This window comes from Schistocerca gregaria, chromosome 3 (genome assembly GCF_023897955.1).
Source record: "Schistocerca gregaria isolate iqSchGreg1 chromosome 3, iqSchGreg1.2, whole genome shotgun sequence".
NCBI classification, from domain to species: Eukaryota; Metazoa; Arthropoda; class Insecta; order Orthoptera; family Acrididae; genus Schistocerca; species Schistocerca gregaria.
In genome coordinates, this window is record NC_064922.1 from 425,361,127 (window position 1) to 425,388,576 (window position 27,450).

The 27,450-nt window shown below is 42.0% G+C and overlaps 1 protein-coding gene across 1 annotated transcript in view; it reads right to left on the reverse strand.

Annotated features, from left to right (window-relative positions):
• Window positions 1–27,450, reverse strand: part of LOC126355402 (UPF0489 protein C5orf22 homolog) — a 151,239-nt gene that overhangs the window by 69,635 nt on the left and 54,154 nt on the right. The gene's annotated exons all lie outside the window — the stretch shown is intronic.

Consider the following 27,450-nt stretch of genomic DNA (forward strand, 5'->3'; position numbering starts at 1 on the left):
CAAAGTTATTTTGTTTCTATTAAAGCATGTACTATACCCGGGTTTCAGGACACTAGTCCCATCTTCAGGGCTACTGTAACAAGTAATGGAAGCTACATGGACACTGAACTAAAATATTTAAGATCAGAAGTGACGTTAAGGTTGGAGAAGATTTTCTTCACCATGAACAAGCCAAGAAGCAGTTGTGGATGTCTCATTATTGCTACTAAGCTGCTTAGAAGGTTGCAGTATCATTAGTTTTACTTACTAGCATAATACCGTTACGGACTTTAGTGCCATTAAAGGAAGGAATTTATTTTGACATCTACGATTATAGCTTCCATGAAGTTGCGATTAGTGGATTCGGAATAGTCGACATCGTAGTCTGTAAGTCATGTCGTTTATGATGGCCCTTGTTACGAATGTACCAACTGTAACTTCAAGGAATCTACAGGTGCTAAAACGCGTAACTTTAGAGGGCCAAGATCCTTAAATTGCAATTTTTGTTGTAATTGACTGGATGAGTTTAAAACGTGTATCGTCGGAAGAATAAAACTGAACAGGAAGTACACGAAACATGTTTTATTGCAAACGATTGATAGTAATCCATACATGTCACAGTTTTTTTAAGTATAAACTTCTATACCTGAATGAAAAGCGTGTTATTTTACTATACGTTAGCTGTATCTCTAAATATTACTGATATGAACGCCGTATTTTTCATTCACTGATTTGAGATTACCTGTACATTCTCGTATGATTGAATCGTCGGTATCCAAAATGTTAGAAAATAAAGAAAGAGTTCATGCATCAAAAATGTCATATTGTTACTGAAACTCAAAAATCTGAGATAGAAAACAAGTCAGAAATATCGGAAACCCCAGTTGTATATCAATCAAAATTATCAGTAAACAATTGCGGTGTTAATACCCAAAGTACAGAAACAGGAAATAAAAGTTAAAAACACTTACTCAATTTGATGCAGATTGTCACATTTTGCCTACCCACAAAACTTCATATCTGATTATGCTAATTGATTTACAGCATTATTTTCATTTTTTCGAGGCTGACACGCATCTGTAGTGGTTACTTTGCAGAGCAAAATGAAGGGCCGGCAAGTGTAGCCGTCCGGTTCTAGGCGCTACAGTCTGGAACCGCGAGACCGCTACGGTCGCGGGTTCGAATCCTGCCTCGGCCATGAATGTGTGCGATGTCCTTAGGTTAGTTAGGTTTAAGTAGTTCTAAGTTCTAGGGGACTGATTACCTCAGAAGTTAAGTCCCATAGTGCTCAGAGCCATCTGAGCCATAAAAAGAACTGCTACAGTATATGAAGGACGTAACTGAACGAAATACGCATTGAGACGAACAGAGATGACACTTCTGTTCAAAGACACTAAGTCACCGCGATTCACATTACAAAAGGCGGTTCAAATGGCTCTGAACACTAAGTGAGTTAACTTCTAAGGTCATCAGTCGCCTAGGACTTAGAACTACTTAAACCTAAGTAACCTAAGGACATCATACACATCCGTGCCCGAGGCAGAATCCGAACGTGCGACCGTAGCGGTCGCGCGGTTCCAGGCTGCAGCGCCTAGAACCGCTCGGTCGCACAGGTCGGCACAAAAGGCGGGACACAAATTTTAATAGGGAGTGTGATCACCACAGAAGGCAACGTGCTCTCATGCTGGTCACAAGGTTGGTAAAGAGTTCTTGTGTTAGGGCGTTCCATTCCTCCTCTAGCACGGTTGAAAGCTTGTTCTAATGGCCTGCTCTCAAACGTTTACCTTTCCTGCTTGGCTCGATTCACATTCCACGCAACCATTTCTAAGGAGCTCGAGGAGATCCCCTTCGCGAATTGAACAAACAGGATTTCCCCATGGTTTCAAACATGGTTTCCCTTCACTATCGCCTTCCTGGGAGGCCGAGCGGTTCTAGGCGCTACAGTCTGGAACCGCGAGACCGCTACGGTCGCGGGTTCGAATCCTGCCTCGGGCATGGATGTATGTGATGTCCGTATGTCAGTTACGTTTAAGTAGTTCTAAGTTCTAGGGGACTGATAGCCTCAGAAGTTAAGTCCCATAGTGCTCAGAGCCATTTGAACCATTTTTTTTTTTTTTTTTTTTTCAAAGGGAAGGAGCGTTCTAGTGTAAATTCGTCAAGGATGTCTCGCAGCTATAATAATATGTTGTTCTGGGAATGGAGGCCGCAGTCCGCTCGTATAGGTGCTGGACTTACTTTCTAAGTACGTTATAGTTGTCTGAATGATACTGAAAAATAATATGCCCCTTAATGGTAAGTAACGTATCTTTTCAACAGACTCGTTCCACAACATTTCGACAAACAAATCGTTCGAGTAATCCATGAAAACATAACTACATAACCAATTAATTAACAAGCTAACTAACTGACCCATTTTTGCAGTTCGAAAAGGGCTGCATGAGGACGCGACAGAAGATATTGACGACTCTATTTCGACCATTTTATAAAAGTTCTAAGCCAACTTCATTGCCGGACTGCGTCAAAAAAGCCGCCGCGCGAAGGGAACGGCATAAATTTCCCTAAACTGCAAGGAAACCGGACAAACCGAGGTAAATTAGTTATTGATACAACAACAGCATTTCCTGTCGTGCTCTGCTGTGCCAAATATGCTCTCACCGAATGCCTGAAACACAATAAATAAAAGGTCCGTCCCCAGGTGCGAGGAGGGGACAATACTCTCACTTTCCCCCCTCCCAGCCAATTCCCCTCCCCCCTCTTTGCGCACGCCTATGATCACATCATTTGTTCCTCCACATTTAAAACGTAAAGTCTCAAGCTTGATGTAGCTATGAGAAATCATCAGCTCAGGCTTCAATGAGCGTAGTAAAACGGTCGTTGTCATACAGGTTGAGGACAGATCGCTTTATCTGGGAAATATTTCCTCTCCCGAATTTCACGGGTCTTTCCTGTTGAGCCACCAATCTCCTTGTTCCCAGGCTCGCCCATTGTCCCTTGCGTCTTGATCTTCATACGAAGCCAACGAAAGTCCCTTTGGGACCATACAACGATTTGTGGAGGTCTACGACGGCATCATGCTTTCTGCGTGTCTGGGAACTCTCTCAGGGACCCCTTGTATAGCAACATCAGAAATTTAGTGTTTTATAGGGGTTTTAGATTTTTAACGTTGACCACTTATACTATTTTGAAGGAAATACAGCTTATTACGTAGTATTTCACTGATAATGAATCTAATATTCACCTCAGGAGAAATTTTGATGCAATTTATGTTGTTACTTTCCGCTCAGTCATTTATCAGAACTATTTCAGTGCGCTGTGCCATTGATGAATGTATTTAACAATCCATAAAAATCCAGTTGATATTAAAATCCCTTTTTTAAACATACGAAAATTATTTTTTTATCTTGACGTGTGTGGCAGATGCCCTCACTGTAATAATTTGTTTTTGTTTCGTCTACATAGAACAAACAGTTGTGTCTGCCATATTGTGTGTATTTATTAGTCTGTCGATGAAGTTTTGTAAATGCAGTTGCATGCTATGCAGAGATGATACAAGCGAATTCCTGCTCCTCTGGATTATAAAAGGCAGTTTTTGCACTAAGTTATTGTCAGTTTCTTCATGGAGTTACAGCTGTTCTGGTGATTTGTCTCTAGTTTATCGAAACCGATGGGTATATAAATGTCACAATAAATAAGGAAGCTGCAAGGTCCACGAATGGACATTTCACTCAGCAGTGGAGTGTATGCAATTGCTAAATTCCCTGACAGATTAAAATTGCGTGCCGCTCTGCAGTTCGAATGTGGACCTTTGTAACTCGCATGCAATGTTCTAATCGACTACGATTCTATACATGCCCGACCGTCAGTCACATAGCTTCAATCTGCCACTATTTGTCTCCACTTCCCAATTCGGAGCACCGTGCGATAGATGAAAGAACATGACTTCTAGTCAGATGAGAAAGAGATTGTCAACACGAAACAGGAGTAAGGCAGACACGAGTTTACTAATACGAATGTGAGTAAGCTGCTGTGAACAACGTAGTGACGCAGTAGCGTAGCCAAGGTGCGCAGGGTGATTCGAAAGTAAATGTACACACTTAGTGGGTGTGATGTATGGACCAAAATTAGAGTTAAGTTCAAAAATACTTTATTTCCGAGTTATGATGTACAATGCCGTGCGTGGCAGGCATTAAACCATGGGCCATGACAGGCTTTTGGCGTGTCGTGTTCGCCTGATGTTGCTTTGTCGACGGTTCCCCCGTACATTCTATTCGGGGGGGGGGGGGGGGGGGCGGCGGCAAAAGAGTATCTGAAAGTTGCTTATCCCTTAACTGGACAGATCGTGCGGGGCCATCTGTGTGGCCCGCTGGATCTTAGCCCCTGGGCTTCTACCTTTGGAGCTCGTGTATGGCGTTGCAACTGAGAATGTAGTACGGCTACAGCAACGAACTGCAAATAGCTTTGCGACTGTGCGGAATGAGATGAAAGGAGCCTGCAGCATTACGTGAGCGGAAAGATGTCGAGCATGTCACTGTCTTCGTCTACATGGGCGTCATATTGAACAGAGCCTGGGGTAAACGCACAGTACGTAGTTGCGTTGAATTATGAGTTCTTTCGTGTCACTGCTTTCTGAAAAGAATTCTATTTATTTTGTTTGTGTTACACTTGTGGTCCCTATTCTACTGCATAACTCTGAAATAAAGCAATTTCAGACAAAACTTATTGAACGTTTTCTTCATATTTTGATGCATACATTACATCCACGAAGTGTTTACAGTTACGTTTGAATCACTCTGTATACAAGTCAGCGCCCTCTACAGTGACATGTTTGTAGTTATATGCGCACTAGCTCCGCAGATGAAGACATTAAAAAAGAATGTACGATTTGAGAAAATAAATTACTCAGATAGTTACGGGAAACCAAATTAGGTTATAGTGGGGGAATTCAATGACAGGAAGAGGACGAAAAGGAAAAATAGGCGAAAGCCTCGTAGAAGAATTCTGCATGGTCCGAAGTCGTTGATAATACGAGGCTTAAATCTCATGTAAGGAGGTTGTGTACGTAGAGAAGACCTAGTAATATACGTAAGTTTCAGATAGATTCAGATAATAAGACAAGGATTTTGAAACCAGATTTTGAACTGCAAAGCATTTACAGGTGCAGATATGGACTCTGATCATAATCAATTGCTTATGACATGCAGGTTAAAACTGAAACAATCACAAAAAAGGAGGAACAAAGGAGATGAGGCTTGGATAAATTGAAAGAATCACTAGTTAGGGATAGTTTGAGACGCACCATTACGAAACAATTGATTGAGTCAATGGAAAGAAATACAACAGAATACAAATGGGTAGCTTAGAGAAATGAAATAGTGAAGGCAGCAGAGGGTCAAATAGGCAAAAGGCGCCGCGTGGGGTAGCCGCGTGGTCTAGGGCGCCTTGTCACGGTCCGTGCGGCTCTCCCCGTCGGACGTTCGAATCCTCCCTCAGGCATGGGTGTGTGTGTTGTCCATAGCGTAAGTTAGTTTAAGTTAGATTAAGTAGTGTGTAGGCTTAGGGAGCGATGACCTCAGCAGTTTGGTCCCATAAGGCCTTACCACTACCACAGGCAAAAGGCGAGGCCCAGCAGAAATCTTTGGATAACTAATTCCCTCAGAATCACCCGACTTGATGCGACTGCATTTCATTATCCTCGTTTTGCTTTTGTTGATGTTCATCTTACATCCTCCTTTCAAGACACGTCCATTCAGTTCAACTGCTCTTCCAAGTCCTTTGCTGTCTCTGACAGAATTAAAATGTCATCGGCGAACCTCAAAGTTTTTATTTCTTCTCCATGAATTTTAATACCTACTCCAAATTTTTCTTTTGTTTCCTTTACTGCTTGCTCAATATACAGATTGAATAACATTGGGGAGAGACTACAACCCTGTCTCACTCCCTTCCCAACCACTGCTTCCCTTTCATGTCCCTCGACTCTTATGACTGCCATCTAGTTTCTGTACAAATTGTAAATAGCCTGTGGCTCCCTGTATTTTACCCCTGCCACCTTCAGAATTTGAAAGAGAGTATTCCAGTCAACATTGTCAAAAGCTTTCTCTGAGTCTACCAATGCTAGAAACGTAGGTTTGCCTTTCCTTAATCTTTCTTCTTAGATAAGTCGTAAGGTCAGTATTGCCTCACATGTTCCAACATTTCTACGGAATCCAAACTGATCTTCCCTGAGGACAACAACAACAACAAAAACATGTCCAGTGTTCCCTGTGTCCTACCCTTCTTGTGTGGTTACTTCGTCGGCTTGGAACAAAAAATGAGTCCTAGGAACCGCGAATGGTGTCCCTCCCCCCCCCCCCCCCTGCCACCCCACCCAAACGCGCGAGCGCGCACACGCACGCACGCACGCACACACACACACGCACACACACACACACACACACACACGCACACACGTATCTGCGGAAAACTGACTCACGACATCGCAGCCCTCTCCTCTAACATCTGTACTATAAATTTCAACTGACTAGTGGCTGCAAATTATTGGAAGAGGAACACAGAACTGCCGGCTGCAGTGGCTGAGCGGTTCTAGGCGCTACAGTCTGGAACCGCGCGACCCCTACGGTCGCAGGTTCGAATCCTGCCTCGGGCAAGGATGTGTGTGATATCCTTACGTTAGTTGGGTTTAAGTACTTCTAAGTTCTAGGGGACTGATGACCTCTAATGTTAAATCCCGTGGTCTCAGAGCTATTTGAACCATTTTGAATATAGAACTGGAAAGTCGTTCAGAAATAAGGAGCACTGTACAGGACTCCTTATGTAGATGTTATGCTGTTTACAGCTACGGCAAAGAATGTAACACTTAAAACACTTCCCTGGGGAACACCATTCTCCCGCTCAAGACTATACGACAGCACATCGCCAACTCAATACCCAAAAAAAGTGTTTTGATAAGAATAACCGAATGAAGATGGGGATGTGGGCACGAAAGCTCCATTGGTGCAGCTTTCTGAGAATGATGGTCACGTCCTACGCCTTCCTGATGTCGAAGAGGATACCTGTACAGTGCCGTTTATGTAGGAAAGCCTGCTGGACAGTCGCCTCTAGCATGCTCAGGCTGTCGACAATGGAGCGACATATCCTTAATCCATACTGAGAGAGGCTAAGGACCGGTCTGGTCTTTAACATTCAGAGCTGACGACGGTCGGCCACTCACTCCTATGTCTTTCCTACACAATTCACTAAGGCGCTGCTCTGGGAGCTACTCTGACACGTTCTGTCTTTCCTGGTTTAAGGAGAGGTATCAAAATTGCCTCTCTCCACGAGCTGGGAATGTGTCCTGTGTGCTACATCGAATTAAAACATTCGAGACGCTGCTTTCAAGAGTTGCAGCATGCGGTCGTGACTGGGCGAGTATCACAAGCGCTGTGCCGAATCCAGCTCCCACTCAGAGAAAGGAGAGTCGTAAGACAGGATTGTTGGCTCTTGAAGACCAACTCCCCTCTCTCCGTAGCCGCACAGCAGCAACTAAATTCTAGATCCTGGCAGGCACTTGTATCAATCCCTGAAAAATGCTCTGCCATTGTCTCAGCGATGTATCCATTTGTAGTTTGAAGGCACCTCTGCTTCAGCACCGATGCTATTGGTGAACGACTGCATTTACTGGAACTAGTGTTTATATCTTCCCATAGTTTTGTACAACAAGTGGAGCGAGTGAGAGCTCTCCTTGACTACGTCTCCAGGTCTGGCTTTAACAACTCGAAACGCTACAAGGATTTCTTCTGTTGACCGGCTCTTAAACCGTCACAGTACCACAAACCATACCCAGATTGCTGATCAACATGCATCAGTCCACCAAGTTAGGCTGCCTTTGAAATGACCTGACAACTTCAGGATGGGTAAGTTAGAGGCATAGTGGATCACACGTGTGATGTCTCTTGCTGGATGCCGCCTCGATGTTCGAACACAGCCAGCTTGATAAACAGCATCCAGATAGCTTTGTTGATGGTCCATTTCAGAGTGTTCCTCTTAAGTATTTCTCAGTCAAGTAGGTGAATCCACAATGCAAAGTGGTCACTGAAATGAAGTTCATCAGTTACTTCCCATTGTGCAGTCTTCCAGCAAAAAATGGCTCTGAGCACTATGGGACTTAACTCCTGTGGTCATCAGTCCCCTAGAACTTAGAACTACTTAAACCTAACTAACCTAAGGACATCACACACATCCATGCCCGAGGCAGGATTCCAACCTGCGACCGTAGCGGTCACGCGGTTCCAGACTGAAGCGCCTAGAACCGGCCAGTCTTCCAGCAGGAGAAATGGCCGAGGGAGTAGTTCTATAAGGCCGGTGAGAGCCTTGGAATCTATTGGATGTTGTGGACCTAAATACAGTGAGTAAACTGTGATCCTCTGATTCACATTAACAACTGCAACTGCTTGCAGGACAGTAACCCGGAGCGGTGTGTGTTATTGACGAACACAGTCACCCCTCCATTGGCCCTGTCACCAGTCACGTCATCGGTATGGTTGAGGGGATAGCCCTGTAGGGGCATCAATAAGTTTAGAATGTGTTCCCCTTGAACACTTCTGGACCAGTAGGTTCAGTTCCTCCGTATGTGTCTTTAAACCACTGATGTTCCACTGTGGTATGAGAGCGATTTCATCGGTGAGATTTTTCTTACACACTGTCTCTCATCAGGGTGAGGATCATGCTGCAGATGGTGATTTAGTCTGGTGGCTGTATTGCTGACCTAGGCGCCCCTCATATTCCGTTGGCTCCGAAGCAGAATCGTGAGAACTGTCAGATAGATTAAGGTCGAGATGGTTTGACCTGTGTTCATCTGCAGTTGACACTTCTCATTTGGTTTGTTTGCCTGAGAAGGCTGTATAGGAATGACTGCAACAGTAGTAGTGGCAGTGGTAGCCTTGTTACTGGACTCTGCCTTTGGATGTGCCAGGAGCTCCCCAGTGTTCACAGCCACAGCTTTTTCCGATATTCTGGAGGAGATGTAGGCTCCAAAATAATAGCACCTTTGCAAGTGCACTAAGTAACGCAGGTACCTGTGTTGACACTAGCAGTCTCGATTTTTTTTAGAGGCATCGACTGCTGGAGTTCGCTTTTCAAGAGTTGTAGCTAAAGATGTGGTAAATGTGGGAGGCCTCATAAGCTTTTTGGCATTACCGTAGGGGATGTGCTTCGTTGTTTTGAAGTGATGTACCTTTTTTTTTTTTAAGGTAGACGCTGCAGTCTCCACTTCAGACAGTGTGATACCCAGGGCAATTTACACACTTTGGAGGGAAGGAAAAAATGACGCTGTGTTGGGCAGCTGTATTACATTTGCCACAGATGTTTGCTACCTCAAATGCTAGAGTGATGTGTCCAAAGTGCAGGCATTGAAAACAGCGCATAGGCTTGTGTACATAAAGCCGCAGATTTAGTATCTACGAGATACCTGCATGACAACACCTTTGCTGCAATTCAAGGCATTCCGTTTAGACTGCATATTCGACAAGGCATTCAGCTTTCTGAAGTCTCGTTGCTTGTTGAGAACTAAAAGTTTCGACTAACATTCGCTTTAGAGATTTTAAAGTGCAGCAATGCCCTCTACAAAATTTGAATGTTGAAAGATAAAATTTTCCTTTTGACTATTAAAAACACATTCTGACTAGCAGCATGTTCGCTGGTACTAAGAACAGAAGTCTTTGAATTAATTCCTATGTCAGGAGGACTGACGCCACAAGCCCTCTTGCTAGTTTTAGCGTTGATTCCCACCAGCAGCGTACCCATTCCACCTAAAGTTTAGAGAGAAGTTGAAGGTTTCCATCTCAGTCCCACGAACCGCTAGAAAAATGTGTGTCCAAACAGACAGAGACCCACCTGTCTGTGGAAGCCTTGTCCAACTGAGGTTTGGCAGGTTGCCTGTTAACGACTGTTCCACCTGAACAGGCATTCGTCCCATTGGCGTGTAGAGAAACTTCGGATTGGGGGAGATCATCCTCGCTATCCGGGGGTTGAAACGAAGATTTCCGTCCCCTGTGATACACGAAGTTCACAATGGTTCAAATGGCTCTGAGCACTAGGGACTTAACATCTATGGTCATCAGTCCCCTGAACCTATAACTACTGACACCTAACTAACCTAAGGACAGCACACAACACCCAGTCATCACGAGGCAGAGAAAATCCCTGACCTCGTACACGAAGTTCCACTGCCACACTACATCTACATCTACATCTACATCTACATGACTACTCTGCAATTCACATTTAAGTGCTTGGCAGAGGGTTCATCGAACCACAATCATACTATCTCTCTACTATTCCACTCCCGAACAGCGAGCGGGAAAAATGAACACCTAAACCTTTCTGTTCGAGCTCTGATTTCTCTTATTTTATTTTGATAATCATTCCTACCTATGTAGGTTGGGCTCAACAAAATATTTTCGCATTCGGAAGAGAAAGTTGGTGACTGAAATTTCGTAAAAAGGTCTCGCCGCGACGAAAAACGTCTATGCTGTAATGACTTCCATCCCAACTCGTGTATCATATCTGCCACACTCTCTCCCCTATAACGTGATAATACGAAACGAGCTGCCCTTTTTTGCACCCTTTCGATGTCCTCCGTCAATCTCACCTGGTAAGGATCCCACACCGCGCAGCAATATTCTAACAGAGGACGAACGAGTGTAGTGTAAGCTGTCTCTTTAGTGGACTTGTTGCATCTGCTAAGTGTCCTGCCAATGAAACGCAACCTTTGGCTCGCCTTCCCGACAATATTATCTATGTGGTCCTTCCAACTGAAGTTGTTCGTAATTTTAACACCCAGGTACTTAGTTGAATTGACAGCCTTGAGAATTGTACTATTTATCGAGTAATCGAATTCCAACGGATTTCTTTTGGAACTCATGTGGATCATCTCACACTTTTCGTTATTTAGCGTCAACTGCCACCTGACACACCATACAGCAATCTTTTCTAAATCGCTTTGCAGCTGACACTGGTCTTCGGATGACCTTACTAGACGGCAAATTACAGCATCATCTGCGAACAGTCTAAGAGAACTGCTCAGATTGTCACCCACGTCATTTATATAGATCAGGAACAGTAGAGGTCCCAGGACGCTTCCCTGGGGAACACCTGATATCACTTCAGTTTTACTCGATGATTTGCCGTCTATTACTACGAACTACGACCTTCCTGAAAGGAAATCACGAATCCAGTCGCACAACTGAGACGATACCCCATAGCTCCGCAGCTTGATTAGAAGTCGCTTGTGAGGAACGGTGTCAAAAGCTTTCCGGAAATATGGTCGCTGAAGCATTTCCGGAGCTTGCAATTACAGGAAGACTGTAGAATTCCGCTCAGGAAGGCTGGGTTCGCCAAGTCCACATCCAGCAAACGAGTACTGAGCTCATTGAGATACCATTTAGCACGGGCGGGGATCATGTATGACTTATCGAATGCATGGTCCCAGTGGCCATTAACGCTTCACCAATCTTTGAACTTAAGGCCACAACAACAACAAGAACTACTACAAACATTACGGAACTAATAGCGCTGGGAGAAAAATACCACAGAACACGAGTAGGCCAAACTCTGTGGGTTTTTAAATTCTTCAGCATCTTTAAGAGTTATTCCAGAAAAATAGCAATACAAGTTTTGAGAAACCAACATATACAGAGTGAATCACCTAAAATTTGCACCACAAATTTTGCACAAATGGAAAGTGCTATTGATGTGCGGTTTTCACAAAATGGACTGATAGTCAGGGGCTCATATCAGTAGTCAATAAAAAGATTGTAATAATACGTGAAATGAGTATGTTTGTGCAAATATACACTTTTTAAATGGAAAAATGTCTTGAGATTAACAAATTAAATTTAGGGTAAATTAGATTGTCAGTGGAGTTTATTGCAGGATTCTCAGGATTCTAGTGTGACTCATTTACGTGATATCTTTTTTTCCACTGTTTCCACAGAGACATTTGTTTGTGCCATTCAACCCACGTACTTGTTAGGTACGATGTTATGTTTGTGTACAGTGAGCGTGTATGTTCCTTGAGTGCATTACGACCGGCTAGTCAGTGTGTGACAGTCGGAGCAGTAGGTCCTCAGTGGACGATTAGACTTACAAATTTATAAAAAGACGATATGGTCGTAGAGTATGGAGAATGTAGGAAGAATGTAGTTCGTTCTTGTACAGTGTACGCGCCAAGATAGCCTAATAAACGTTAACCATCTCAGCACTTATTTATCGGCCTCTTCAACAAGTTACGTAAAAGTGGTATGTAATAGCTAGACAATGTGACAGGAGGAAACAAGTGACGACGAAAGAGAGGGAAATTAATGTTCTTACAGCTTTTGCAGCTATCCGCACGTTATCTCCCGCGCAATCGCATGAGGATGTAGCATGTGTCAGGCAAGTGTCCTACGAATTTTCCATCTACATAGGTTCTATCCATATCACATCTCTCCCCATCGAGAGCTGCATCGAAACGATTATGAAGAATCGTGTTAACTTCTGTACATGGATAATGAGATAGGATACTCCAGATTTATAACGCATCTTGTTTAGTAATAAAGCCACATTTACCAACCATAGCCAGGTAATCTCTTTTGACAATCCGCGTTCGCTTCGTCAGACGGAACATCAGCGTCCACAGTATGTAAAAGTGTGGTTCTGATAGTGAACCATCAGCTCACAGGCCTGTTTTTCACAAATGGAAAACTGAGCGCACACAATTATTGGAGCCTCCTAACAGACCATGTTCCCCAGATGCTAGAAGACGTTTCTCTGCAGACTAGGGGGAACCAGTGGTACCAAAACGGAGGCTGTCCAACCCATAGTGCACTAAATACTACAGTACGTCCTCACGAATTGTTGCAGAATTTTTGGATTGGACACATAGGACCTGTATCTTGGCCCGTCTGTCCCCCGGATCTCATGCCTGTAGGCTTTTTTTTTTGTGGGCATAGCTGACACACGCTGTCTGTATGGACTTACCAACTACACCCAATGATAGGTAAAGACGTATTACTGCAGCCTGCTCGGACATCTCCACTGGAATGCTAGCACATATGCAGCAGTCATTCCATACCAGACTGGAAGCGTGTATTGATGCTGTGTCATCTTTTTGAACACAATCTGTGATGGTCAGATGTCTTGTTACTAGTCAGATCCACATAACTAATGTATGCACTTGTGTTGTTCTTTAGTATGTGCTACCACAGATACTGTCCAAGTGCCGGTTTGTGAGAGCGATAGTCCCAGAAATGCTATTACAGAACAAAAGATATTGGTTAGATGCTAGTGGGAAATTATTAAAAACGATATATGGGGAACAGCAGATAATGATGATATCGTAAAAACAGTACTATAGGCATAGTACAAGAAATGGCAAGGAACTCAAGAACAGCCGTTAGTTGGTATACAACATAAATTACAAATAAAGAATAGGGAATGTTAAACATAACAAGAACTATGTTCAAAATAACAACCGAGTTGCAACAGTACATGAAAGGAACGATTGGAACACTGAATAAAGATTTGAAATATATACAGCATCAGTTAAGGACGTCAGATGAGAAGCTAATAATAGCCACACTGCTAAACCAACTAATGAATAGCTTGCGAGATGCGAGAATAGAAACTGAAAGGGTACAAGAAATGATACACCATACCACACGCGGACATTTAAGGACAACGTTGTTGATGTCATAGCAGTTTTTATTGGGATTCCTCCAAACAAAACAATTCGTAACAGTAACACATGTTGTGCCACTAATGAACAGTGATGGGGCGTCCTTTGTTCATGTTGCTACATTTAAGATTTGTTCAGATCGAGGTAGAGTGTATATTAACATATAGTTTCCTATTACACGTTTAAATTATCTTTACCAAGGTTTCACGGTCCATCTGTATCCAGTGAAGTGGAAAATTAGAGATAAGTGGGTACAAGAGCACATTAATGAAGTGTTAGTTGCGTCAGAACAAGGAGATAGATCAATTTTTATGTCAATAGGAGACCTTGGTAATTGTGTCAAGCAGATAGTTACCATTTGTGCAGCACATGTGGTTGGAGCTGGCAAGCGATAATGTGAAATTCAGTTGTTCCTAGGAAACTGGCAACACCAGAGTGTAAAAAAAGTAGTATCAATGCCGTAATCACATTTTCAGCAGATTGGCAGTTACTGGTTATATTCTATGTTTTCGCCAGATTCAGTAATAGTAAACTGCTACAATAGTCAGACATTTATAAGGATGACAAAATTGGACTTTAAAAAAGTGTATTATTAGTAAATGGAACCAAATGTGACATTGCTGGAAAAAGTTTCACCTTCCTGCTACAATTACAGGTACTAGGATAAGTATGGGAACTTGACCGACGCTGTATTGGGCGGAGAAACCTATTACATGTTACCCATGCAAAACCTAACCTTCCCGAGTAATACTTTAGACCCCACTTCACTACAGGCAATAGATGAATTAACAATTGCAGAAAAAGAACAAATTTCGGTCGATCAGTATCAAGAATAGCGCAAATAAAATACCGTTACTGTCGGTGCACCAACCAACTAGTGTTGTGATGATACTAGCCTTGATCTGCGCAGGTTGCGCCTGTTTCAGATGGAGAATAAATCATGCAAAGGGGAACACCATTCATGAAGTTCCTTGGGAATGGATTCGTACTACTAAGTAAGAGATTTTTTGAGTATAGTGGAAAAAACTAACAAGTTAGAAAAATAATGCTGAGCTAGGCTAAGACTTTCTGTGTGCTTAAACAAGCAAAAGGTTCAAAGCAGATGTAAATATGTGAGATAGTTCACTAAACAGATAGAAAACGGTAAAATTCAGGGCGAATTTTATTAGTGTTGAGGGGAATGTTACGCGACAAATTAGTAAGGAAATGGCAGAATAAAATTTTCTAAGTTCGAACAGTCGGCATTACTCGGTAATGCAGAAGTAACAGCAGCTACCAGCTGGGAAGCGTAAACATTTACATGCTATTACTTGGTGAGGAAGACAGCAGCCTCGACAATATTGCATGCAACTGCGGGCGTGCTCATCAGAAAATGATTAGATGAGCGTAGTCTGAGCTACTTTGGTAATGTTATGCGACACTAGCAGGAGTTTAATCAAACAGTGTACAGACACTATAACACATGTGTTAAGCAAATGAGAAACTGATTCAGCCATTGGGAATGCCATCGTAGAGCGGAGCCTCGCCTCGGCGACGTAAATACTCCATTGGCACTAGCTTAGAGCACTCGTTCAGTAGAATCGATGGTGTTCACTTGATTCACTGATTATGGCACAGTAGCATACTGAAGATAAGGTGGATAGATCACGTAACTAATGAGGAGGTATTGAATAGGATTGGGGAGAAGAGAAGTTTGTGGCACAACTTGACTAGAAGAAGGGATCAGTTGGTAGGAAATGTTTTGAGGCATCAAGGGATCACAAATTTAGCATTGGAGGGCAGCGTGGAGGGTAAAAATCGTAGAGGGAGACCGAGAGATGAGTACACTAAGCAGATTCAGAAGGATGTAGGTTGCTGTAGGTACTGGGACATGAAGCAGCTTGCACAGGATAGAGTAGCATGGAGAGCTGCATCAAACCAGTCTCAGGACTGAAGACAACAACAACAACAGCATATTGTGTGTGAGACTGTTATGGTTTTTCACTTGCTGCCTCATGAGAAGTTCAGCAATCCATAGATGCAGATGATGAAGCTCAGCACCAAGTACTGAAGCAGCACAGCACCCAGCACTGATAGGTAGTCCTGGGTCTATCAAATAGGTAGCTACCTTAAAACTCCAGGATTGCAAGAGACTGACGGATTAATGTACCAACAGACCAGGTCTACATCTACATATACACATACGTGATTTCTCTGCTATTCAAAATAAAGTGCCTGGCAGACGGTTCAATGAACCACCTTCAAGCTGTCTCTCTACCATTCCACTCTCGAATGGCACGAGGGAAAAACGAGCACTTAAATTTTTCTGTGCGAGCCCTGATTTCTCTTATTTTATCGTGATGATCATTTCTCCCTATGTAGCTGGGTGCCAACAGAATATTTTCGCAATCGGAGGAGAAAACTGGTGATTGAAATTTCGTGACAAGATTCTGTCGTAATGAAAAACGACTTCGTTTTGATGATTGCCACTCCAATTCACGTACCATGTCTGTGACGCTATCTTCCCTATTTCGTGATAATACAAAACGAGCTGCCCTTCTTTGTACTTTTTCGATGTCATCTGTCCCACCTCATGCGGATCCCACACCGCACAGCAAGACTCCAGAATAGGGCGGACAGGCATGGTGTAAGCAGTCTCTTTAGTAGACCTGTTGCACCTTTTAAGTGTTCTGCCAATGAATCGCATTCTTTGGTTTGCTCTACCCACAATATTATCTATGTGATTGTTCCAATTTAGGTTATTTTTAATTGTACTCCCTAGGTATTTAGTTGAATTTACAGCCTTCAGATTTGTGTGACTTATCACGTAATTGAAATTTAGCGGTTTTCTTTCAGCACTCGCGTGAATAACTTCACACTTTTTCTTATTCAGAGTCAATTGCCACTTTTTGCCCCATACAGATAACTTATCTACATCATTTTGCAGTTCGTTTTGGTCATCTGATGACTTAACTAAGCGGTAAACGACAGCATTATCTGCAAACAATCTAAGACGGCATCTCAGGTTATCTCCTATGTCGTTAATATAGACCAGGAATAATAGAGTGCCTATAACACTTCTTTGGGGAACGCCGGATATTACTTCGGTTTTACTCCATGACTTTCCGTCTATTATTACGAACTGTGACCTTTGACAGGAAATCACGAATCTAGTCGCACAACTGAGGCGATATAGGCACGCAGTTTGGCTAGAAGACGCTTGTGAGAAACGGCGTCGAAAGCCTTCTGGAAATTTAAAAATATGGAATCAATTTGACATCCCCTGTCGATAGACCTCATTACTTCATGAATATAAACAGCTAGCTTTGTTTCACAAGAACGATATTTTCTGATCCGTGCTGACTATGTGTCAATCATTTTCTTCGAGATACTTCATAATGTTGGAATAGAGTACATGTTCCAAAACCCTACTGCAAATCGAAGTTAGTGATATAGGCCTGTAATTCAACGGATTACTGCTACTTCCCGTTTGGAGTATTGGTGCGACATGAGCAATTTTCCAGTGTTTAGGTACGGATATTTCTGTGAGCGAGTGTTTGTATATAATTGCTAAATATGGAGGTACTTTATCAGCGTACTCTGAGGGAACCTGACTGGTATACAACCTGGACCGTAGACCTTGCCTTTATTAAGTGATTTAAGCTGCTTCGTTACACCGAGGATATGTACCATGTTTATGATCTTGGCAGTTGTTCTTAATTGGAATTCAGGAAAACTTTCTTCGTCTTCTTTGGTGAAAGAGTTTCGGAAAACCGTGTTTAATAACTGTTTTATTGGCACTGTCATCAGTGACTTCACCGTTGTTATCGCGACTGAAGGTCCAGCATTTATCGCGAAATTAGGCACCTCAGATTGCGATCCATCTGAGGGGACAACATGGACAATGATCTGAGGAGGACTATGTCTTCCCCAAAAATGACTTGTGAATCGAACACACACATCGTGGTCAACACTATCCCCAAGCAAGGCTACCAACAGGGCGTACCAGCTGACAACAAACCGCTGCACCAGGGTAGCATCGATTTTCACATCGAGCTGATGCAACATTCTCTGCAGTTTTGAGTGCCCTGTTGGATTCAGTGGTTCATCTCTGGATGACATAGCCACCAGACATAGCAAAAGATACGGAAACAATTTGTACTCTGAATAATAAATAATTTAATAATGTTTTATTGGTCTACCAACACCACACAGGTCCTCGGTCTGTATGCTGACAAAATAGTAGGGGTTTCTACCACAGCAGTGAGCGACCGCTACTACTCCATAGCCGATGATTCGTGGCCTCGTCACCAAGTTTCCCTGTTACGGACATGTGTATCATTGGTAAGTAGTTTTGGATTTCCAGCTCGCTTTGCAGGTCCTTGATTTTGCTGCTCCCTTAGTGTTCTTCTGATGTTGACTTCACTCAGTTCTGAAGTGGTTCCTGCAGCTGTCGTATTTTTCATTTCATGACTGTCACGATCACTCAACGCACACTTTCATCCACGTTGTGACTTAGCGGATGTTTTCCCTGTGCGTAGTAGAAATCTTCAAACTGGTGCCTCTTGAAACACCAAACACTTCGGCTACCTTGGCTATGGAAGCACCCATCACAGGAGCACCAACAATGTGCTCACCTTCTAATTCACTTAGCTCAGACACAATGCAGTCAAAACTACACAGAACACTGTTTTGACCACGACTGATACTTGCAACGTATTGAGAACATTGAACAGGTGCTGCTCGTCGTAAAATACATAAGCGAAAACGGCAGGATTCGCTAGCAACTGCATTTATGATGAAGCATGCATTTCTTGCGGTGTTTCCATATTTTTGTAGAAGCCTATAAAAACGTCTTCGTGATTACAGGCGACCCAGTGAAGTAGCCAAAAAGGTCGTTAATCCTCTTATCAGTGGATTTGTAACTTTATTACTGTGTAGTGAAAGAGAGGAGACGAAGGGGACAGAATAGTGTTTGTTACTCCGGACAGACAGAAGAAATGCGAATTAATAATGGACAAATACTTTGTTATTCAGAAGACAATGCATTCTTCTCACAGAGGATTCGAGATGTCCTACAAATATTCGAGAACAAAGGAAGACAAGTGTTTAACTTTTCCTATGTAATGAGGTCAGACAGTTCTAATACAGACTCCAGTTGAGGCTGAGTACGAAAAAAATAGGTCGCGTTCTTTTCAAGAAACAGTCCCAGCATTCACCTTCACCGATGTATGCGACATACAGAACACCTAAATTCAGATGTCTCGCCAAGTCCCCGAGGAGATGGAGAAGTCTGTGATTCATAATTCCAGAATTCTTGGAAAAAGCAGAAAAAGTTGGTAATGAGACCCTACGCTATTTTCTTTTGTCTCCTCTAGTGGTGTGCTATGAAACTCCTCTTATCACCCATGATGAAAAAGGGGACTTCTAATGGAGGTAGGTAGTCTTCACTATCAACTGTACTAAGTTCTTCTTTGGGACTGACGCTGCAGAATATCAGCAAGTGGTCTACCTGGCCGCTCGACATCTCAGTACAGTGTGTGTCTGTCGCTCAAGGGCTATCAACATATGACGACACGTCCTAACATCTCAGACATCTATACGATCAAAGACCTGACAGGTCAGTGATAAGTTACATCAAACAAATAATCCAATAACTTCGCGAGTGTGCAACCCCTTTTAGGATCATCATACTATTTTCTGTACATTCTGAGACATCAGCGTTCATCGGTTTTCCTACCACTGGTTGGAGGAAATACGAATGTTTTCGTGCCAGTGTTTCCTGCTATTACTTGTTTATTGGCGAGTCACTTCTGATACACAGTTCATTAAATTTACACTGTGCATTTAAAAAAGAAAAATCTTCCCATGTTATTTTTACAATTTCCCTGGCGCCATATACACTGAAGAGCCAAACAAACTGGTACACGTGCCTAATATCGTGTAGGACCCCGCGACCACGCAGAAGTGCCGCAGCACGACGTGCCATGGACTCAACTAATGTCTGATGCAGTGCTGGATGGAATAGACACCATGAGTCCTTCAAGGCCACCCACAAATCCGTAAGGGTACGAGGAGGTGGAGGTCTCTTCTGAACAGCACGTCGCAAGGTATCCCCAGATATGCTCAATAATGTTCATGGGTGGGAAGTTTAGTGCCCAGCGGAAGTGTTTAAACTCAGAATAGTGTTCCTGGAGCCACTCTGCAGCAATTATGGGCGTGTGGGGTGTCAATTCTGGACGTGTGGGGTGTCACATTGTCCTGCAGAGATTGCCCAAATACGTCGGAATGCACAATAGATCTGAATGGATGCAGGTGATCAGACAGGATGCTTACGTCACCCGTCGGAGTCTTATCTTGAGGTATCAGGGGTCCCATTCTTGAGGTATCAGGGGTCCCATCTCACTCCAACTGCACACGCCCTACACCATTACAGAGCCTCCACCTGTTTGAACAGTCCCCTGCTGACATGCAGGGTCCATGGATTCATGAGGCTGTCTCCATACCCGTATACGTCCATCTGCTCGACAAACTTTGAAACGAGACTTATCTGACCTGGCAACATATTTGCAGTTATCAACTGCCCAATGTCGGTGTTGATGTGCACAGGGCGAGGCGTAAAACGTTGTGTCATGCAGTTATCAAGGGTACACGACTGGGCCTTCGGCTCTGAGAGCCCATATTGATGATGTTTCGTTGAATGTTTCGCACGCTGACACTTGTTGCTGGCCAGAAATGTAATCTACTGCAATTTGCGGAAAGGTGCACTTCTGTTGTACGTTCAACGATTCTCTTCAGTCGTCGTTGGTTCCGTTTTTGCAGGATGTTTTCCTGGCGGCAGCGATGTCGGAGATTTGATGTTTTACTGGATTTCTGACACTCACGGTACACTCGTGAAATGGTCGTACGGGAAAATCCCCACTTCACCACCATTTCGGAGATGCTGTGTCCCATCGCTCATGCGCCGACTGTAACACCAGGTTAAAACTCATTTACATCTTGATAACCTGCCTTTGTAGCAGCAGTAACCGATCTAACTGTGCCACACACCTATTGTCTTACATAGGCGTTGCCGGCAGCAGCGCCTTATTCTGCCTGTTTACATATCTCCGTATTCTGAATCGCATGCTACACCAGTTTCTTTGGCACTTCCGTGTACTTCTTGTACAGAAACCATAGACTGCAACCAGTAGCCTTTCATAAATAAGACGCAAGTGGTATAAAGCAGACCGTTCAGTGGGCTGGGCGTTAATTGCACATTATATCGCCTGGTGTCCTTGTGTTAATAGGAAAATCAGGACCAGGAATCAAGCAGATTTTGCTACTGTCGTTGGGGTTTCAAATACAGAAAGCGATGATTTGAGGAAAGTTATATAGCTGCCCTGAAGAAGGGCATGCAGCACAACATTTTTAATATTCTTTTACAATGTATAATTTTAGATCTTCACATTTTTCTTCTCCAGTTTTCTACAATCCACAATTCCTTTTTCACGTAGTATCATACCACAGTTACATCTACATGCAATTCTTCCTCAGTTTAATGCCAATACTTCATGGTAGTAAACGATGTTATTGGAGAACTGCTTTTATTTGTACCAACTTATCTCTGATCTCTCCACTGCTTTAGCCATCTTCTGTAATACAGCTTTTTATGCAGCAGATTTCTTTCACTTCAGCTGCAGTCCTGCCCAGTTTTGACGTTAAGCTAGAGTCTATTCTTTTTTCTACTACTCTTAACTTTCCATATTCTCTGCTGTGAATGCTGTTAATTTCTTCCAACAGCTCGTTTTAGACCTACTTACTGTCGGCCAAATAGGTCTGTCTGTCAACTTTAGCAATAGTGTCGATTCCCCGCGCAATCTTACCCACCTTGAAATTTGTGTTAATTCATCCGTTACTTCTGTGAGAAGTTAAACAACATTAGCATTAAGCTGCAATCATCTTTCACTCCTAGACTGCTGAGTTGCAATTTGTCCGATTAACATATAAACCGTCACAGCGTATGTATGGTCGTTGGTAATAGCAGCACTCGACGGATTTTCGTGGGAGGCGCGTCTACACAACTCACAAAGAACGTGTTCCCTTTGAGTGATTGCAGAATGAACTCAGCTTTTTCTAGGCTGAGCCCATTAGGACAACGCCAAGTACTTGAAGATGGACATTTGCCTTCCTTTGTGCCCGTATTACTTTTCTTCTCTGCATGTGGGATTTCTTTCTCTCTTCAGATCATGTTGTTCCAGTCTTCTTTGGTTATATGTCCTGGCGAATTTGCATTTGTGAATTATGGACATCATCTAGTGTAACTCCCGGCAATTTCGGTTTAATTTTGATATCGCCAATCCATTTCATCGTGTACATTTTGGCTTTACTCCTGTTGTTAAAGAATTCGATTATTTGTTTCGTGTTTCTGTCTGGGTACATTATTTTAATCTATCTATACACTCCTAACCTGCTTTTTGTAATGTTACTATGGGTATCTGTACATTGTTTCATTTCCTGGCTACCCCTGAATCGGTATCGTTCGTCTGAAGATTTTGGGCCTAGAATTTTTCTTACCATTTAGCGTTCCATTTTTTAAATGCTTCTAGGCTCTGTTTTCGTGTTCAGAATTAGTGTTTCTGATGCATAGAGGCACACTGGTATAATTACTGTAGTGTAATCTCGTAGTTTTATGTGCTTGGGGACATTTCTTGGTACAGATCTTTTGATTAAGTCTGTATTCAGTTTCCATTTTATTGACATCTAATTTCGTCTGCCTTTGTTTCGATTCCATTGTCCTGACTGGTTCCACCGAGGTATTTAAATTACGACATTCGTTTACTTTTATCATATTACGTCTCCACGAATTTTGGTACTTGTTAATTGCACATTTCCAAATGATATCTGGAGACCGACTTTTGCCGCACAGTTTCTTTCACGAGTTCAGTCCGATTTTGAGCTGATGCAAATGTCGCGAGTTAATCTTGCTAAATCATCTGCAAAAGCTAATCGGTCTGCAAATAAATTGCCTCAGCCTAAAGTGATTGGCTGTTTAGTTTTGAGGCTTGATTTTTTGTGACATTCTTGTGTAACTGTATTCGGGAGGGCGACGGTTCAAACCCGTCTCCGGCCATCCTGATTTAGGTTTTCCGTGATTTCCCTAAACCGCTTCAGGCAGATGCCGGGATGGTTCCTTTGAAAGGGCACGGCCGATTACCTCCCCCATCCTTCTCTCACCAGAGCTTGCGCTCCATCTCTAATGACCTTGTTGTCGACGAGACGTTAAACACTAATTTCCTCCTCCTCCTCTTGTGTAACTTTCTCAAATACACATTTGAAAATGAATGGAGACAGCCAGTCACCCCGTTCTTAAGCCCATTTTGATTTCGAAAGGATCTGAGATTTCGACCATTAATTGAACCATGGACTTGGTGCCTGCCATCTGATGATTGCCACACTCTTCCTCTTCACGTGTGAGCCGGAAGCTACCTCACGCCGTCTCGAGATAAGTAGAACGTAGAGGTTAACTGCCAGAAGATGTCGTCCTATACAGTTAAGTTCCCCAATTATTGTTTGTCTAGACCATGGATGTACAGACCGTGGCCCATTGGCTGCATGTGGACCGGCACTGATCTGATAGCGGCCCGACCTTCACTGTTCGTTCTTTTAATTTTTTCTTTTTGATTGTTCACCTTATATTACCTCCCAGAAAGGAGACTGCGAGTCCTTGCACAGCTTAGGTCTTTTGAGCCACACCAGTCTAGGTGGCATGTGGGCAGGATGATCGTAATTCGGAGTATTATCTTTTTTCACTGCACGTTATGTTTGGATTTGTACACTTGAGCAACAATGCAGTCGTGGCAACAAGAACGGCGCGCAGGCCTGCAGGGACTGACATAGTTTAGTCGTCATTCATTCGTAAAATCTGTAGTACATACCTTGCGTCAGTAAGCTTCACCAGCCTACACACCAGTGCGACAAATTTTTTGCCACGAAGGTAAGTGAAAATTTTATATATTTCTATGAACCTGGAAACATTTACTTCACGATGATCGGCCAATAATAATGTAAAAAATTGTATACAATTATCGTTTTCCTTGCATACGAACATCGTTCTTCTCCTTTTGATAGGCGTTGTTGCGAAGGTTCATTGTGGCCACCTGGAGAAGATCTCAAACTTAGCATGGATAAAGCAGGAACAAGTAGGAAGCGCAAATTACAGGACGAGAAGCGACAGTTTCAGAAAAGCTGGACCGAAAAAAAATATTTTTTGTGCAATCGCTGAATGATATCATTTGTCTTATTTGCAAAAGTGTTGCAGCCGTCCCAAAACAATACTGCGTAAGGAGACCCTACGACAGTCCGCATTCTGCATTTTCTGAATTGTCACAAAAAATAATGTTAACACAAAATTTCTTTCTTGAAACGAGAACTGACATCTCAGCAGGCAAGGTTCAGAAGACCTGTTTATAGACTCAGAAACTGAAACAGGAATAAGTTTTGAAATATCTCCCCTTATAGAAAAAAAGTTGCTGATCACTTACGGACTGAGATTTCGTCAAAAATTATTTAGAAATAACTGTTAAAAAGACATGCCCAGAACCAATTAACCATTTTAGAAAATTCATTAAACCGGATGACAGAAAAAGAGGATAACTGCAATATCGGCAGGTATGACGATATCAGTTAAAAACTTGCTCAAAAAATTTGCTTACTTTTAACTGACTATTGATGAATCAACCGACAGCACATTAACATTCAAATGAGATGCAGTATTAAACTACCTACATCTTCAACTGCATAAACGGTGCGCTACACGGGGCCACAATAAACACACAAATACTTTACAATATAACTGATAAGCGATTCTTGCCAAATTACACATAGTTATTCAATTCTGACTGTGCTATACTAAATGACCTGTCTAGAATTAAATATTTCCCTCCTTATTACATTCTATTTACCTTCTACTGAACTACCTTCAGAATTTATTGTACTATGGTAGTCAACACCTCAGGGAGTTTCCAGGTTGTCTAATTTTTCCTTAAGTTGTCAATATCAAACTTTCTCGTGTCTGTATTTTTCTTTTCTTCCTGATTTTTTTTCTCAATGAAGTTATACTGGTAGAGTTTACATCGGATCTCTTTTTCAGTCTACTGAAAATGTTTTCCCTTATGTTCAATAGTTTTCATTGTGCTACAGTCCCAATATTGGAACATTAAAACAAAATACTTTGCAAATAAAGTAAACCAGAATCCATATGTGTAGTACTTATGTTTAAATTCTTTGTACTGCACATTCAGTTAAGAGAGCTACTCATGAAATATAATTGCAAATTGCACGTTTTTCTTGAGGAGTAGGTACTATTCTGTGGTACACCAACTTTTTAATTTTTGAGTGCAAAATTAACTATGATATTAGTTTATAGTTATTTTCATCCTTTTACCCTATGTTTAGAGACAATGTGACTGAATATCTGTTTGGAAAAGATGTTCTTGAAAAAATATGTTAGTCATAAGTAAATAAACTACTAATGCAGGATACATAAAACTTCACTATCATACTGGAAACATGATCATGATCCATATGATTACATACATTTCCCATATTTCATAACTACTCCAGTCTGATAGTTCATTTACTCAATCTGCTGTCATTTCCTTAAAAAGTATTCTGCAATAAAGCAATATATAATTTATGCTATAAAAGAGTTTTTAATCAGTTTACCAACAACAGACAGGAAACTTTGACTCAAGATTTTGCATTTCCATCATCCTTACTCAGTTGATAATTCTAAATCTTCGTATATGTACCTCTAAACTCATAATTTTTAATACTTTCCACTTTTAAGATCACCATCTGGTAATCAAATAGGACTCATGTGTAAATTGCTACTAGAACTCATAAGACAGCAATGTAAAATATTAACTTTTGTTTTTTCGCTGCTTCCCTGCATTCATGCAAAGGAATTGGAAGCTGTATTACCTTTGTATCCTCCGGAGAACGCATCACAAACACAATATTGAAGATCTTGTATAGAACTGAATTTGAAGTTTTCTTCTTATAGCAAGTAACACAATTTCACTTTTCATCAGAAATATCCAACAGTTACAACTGGAAGAATCTATAAATTATCATGAAAAATTCGATGCCAACAAATTCAACTCTTTTAACATAGCTCTAATACTTGTACACCACAAAACTGTTTAAATAACATTCAGGCAGACAATATCTTTGTTGCAAATGGCAACTCCTTCACCAATAAAGACCAGCTGAAGAAAATCATGGGTGATAGCATCCCCAAAGGGGGAAATCTGAATATGTTAACATTGGAGCTTATCTCCTGAGAAACAATACATGAGACTACAGATGCACTGATTCACAAGCATTTCAATGAAATCGTGATCTAGTGCTGGCCGGAGTGGCCGAACAGTTCTAGGTGCTACAATCTGGAACCGCGTGACCGCTACGGTCGCAGGTTCGAATCCTGCCTCGGGCATGGATGTGTGTGATGTCCTTAGGTTAGTTAGGTTTAAGTAGTTCTAAGTTCTAGGGGAATGATGACCTCCGAAGTTAAGTCCCATAGTGCTCAGAGCCATTTGAATCATTTTGTCATTAGTTCTGTAAACAATGAATGAACTGCTACAGCACAAATTTTCGTCATGTCTTCCTGTTTCTCACAATATACCAAAATTCGAGTACCATACATGAATGTTAGTCCTATTTATCTTCTTCATAGTAGCTCACACGCTAGTTGTGTTCATATTATATATCAGAATAAATATATATCAGTACAATGGATTAGTCCACTTCTACAACCCATTTATCATCCATGATCTGGATCTAATATTCCAGAATGCATATGAAAAGCCGTATTTTCATCGGTACTCTTCCATTTCTTTTTTTTTTCCCTTTAGGTCGAACAAGATGAAAAGAGTTGGTCATTTTATGTACTAATAACCAATGGGTTGTATGAGACTGAAAATCTGTTTAGAGGCAGAATATCACTCCCTGGCATACTTACTAATGACCGCATTTTATACTGTACTATTTAATCTGTTATGATATTACTGCTAGTTCCTCCTTGGTTCCCCATCAATACTATCATCAACTAAAGGTGCTACAGAAAGGTAATCTGCGGATAACATTTTATGAAAAACGTTCTTTTTGACATTTTGTCTTTAATAGTATCTAGAGACTATACATGAATATTTTGCAGGAACCTATCCTGCTGACCTACTTGACGAAAGTATGACTTACGGAGAATCCTTGATAACCAGAGTGTCAGAGTCCATGTTATCCAGTGTTGTAGTTATGCAAATTGTTACTTAGAAGAGAAAACTCGGCATTACCGAATAATAAAATTCATTACAACTTTCTATATAAACTATATCTTATACTTTAATAGCTTAAACTCCTGTGAAGTAATGTGTCTTTAGTTTCTGCTCTTTTCTGTAAAGCTGTTAGTGTTCTGTGCTACACAACTGGCATCTGGGTGAACCTGCAGTATTCCATGATCAGTGATCTTATGTTCTGGAAGACAATGATGGAAAAGTGCATTTTTCTCACAGGGCTTTGGTGAAATAACTAATATGTGGGCACTGAAGAAATTTTAGAATGGTATCACACATTCTCCAACGGAGCCCATACCACTGAAATGGTAGAAATTTTTTACTTCCACTCAGCTTGTGGTAGCTACCCTGCGCATGATCTATGGAACATTTAGCTAACTAAATAACATGGTCCAGAAATAGAGGGAAGGATGTAGAGGTGATGGGGGCCAAGAGACAAACCTGACAGAAGAGGACTTGAGATGGACACTT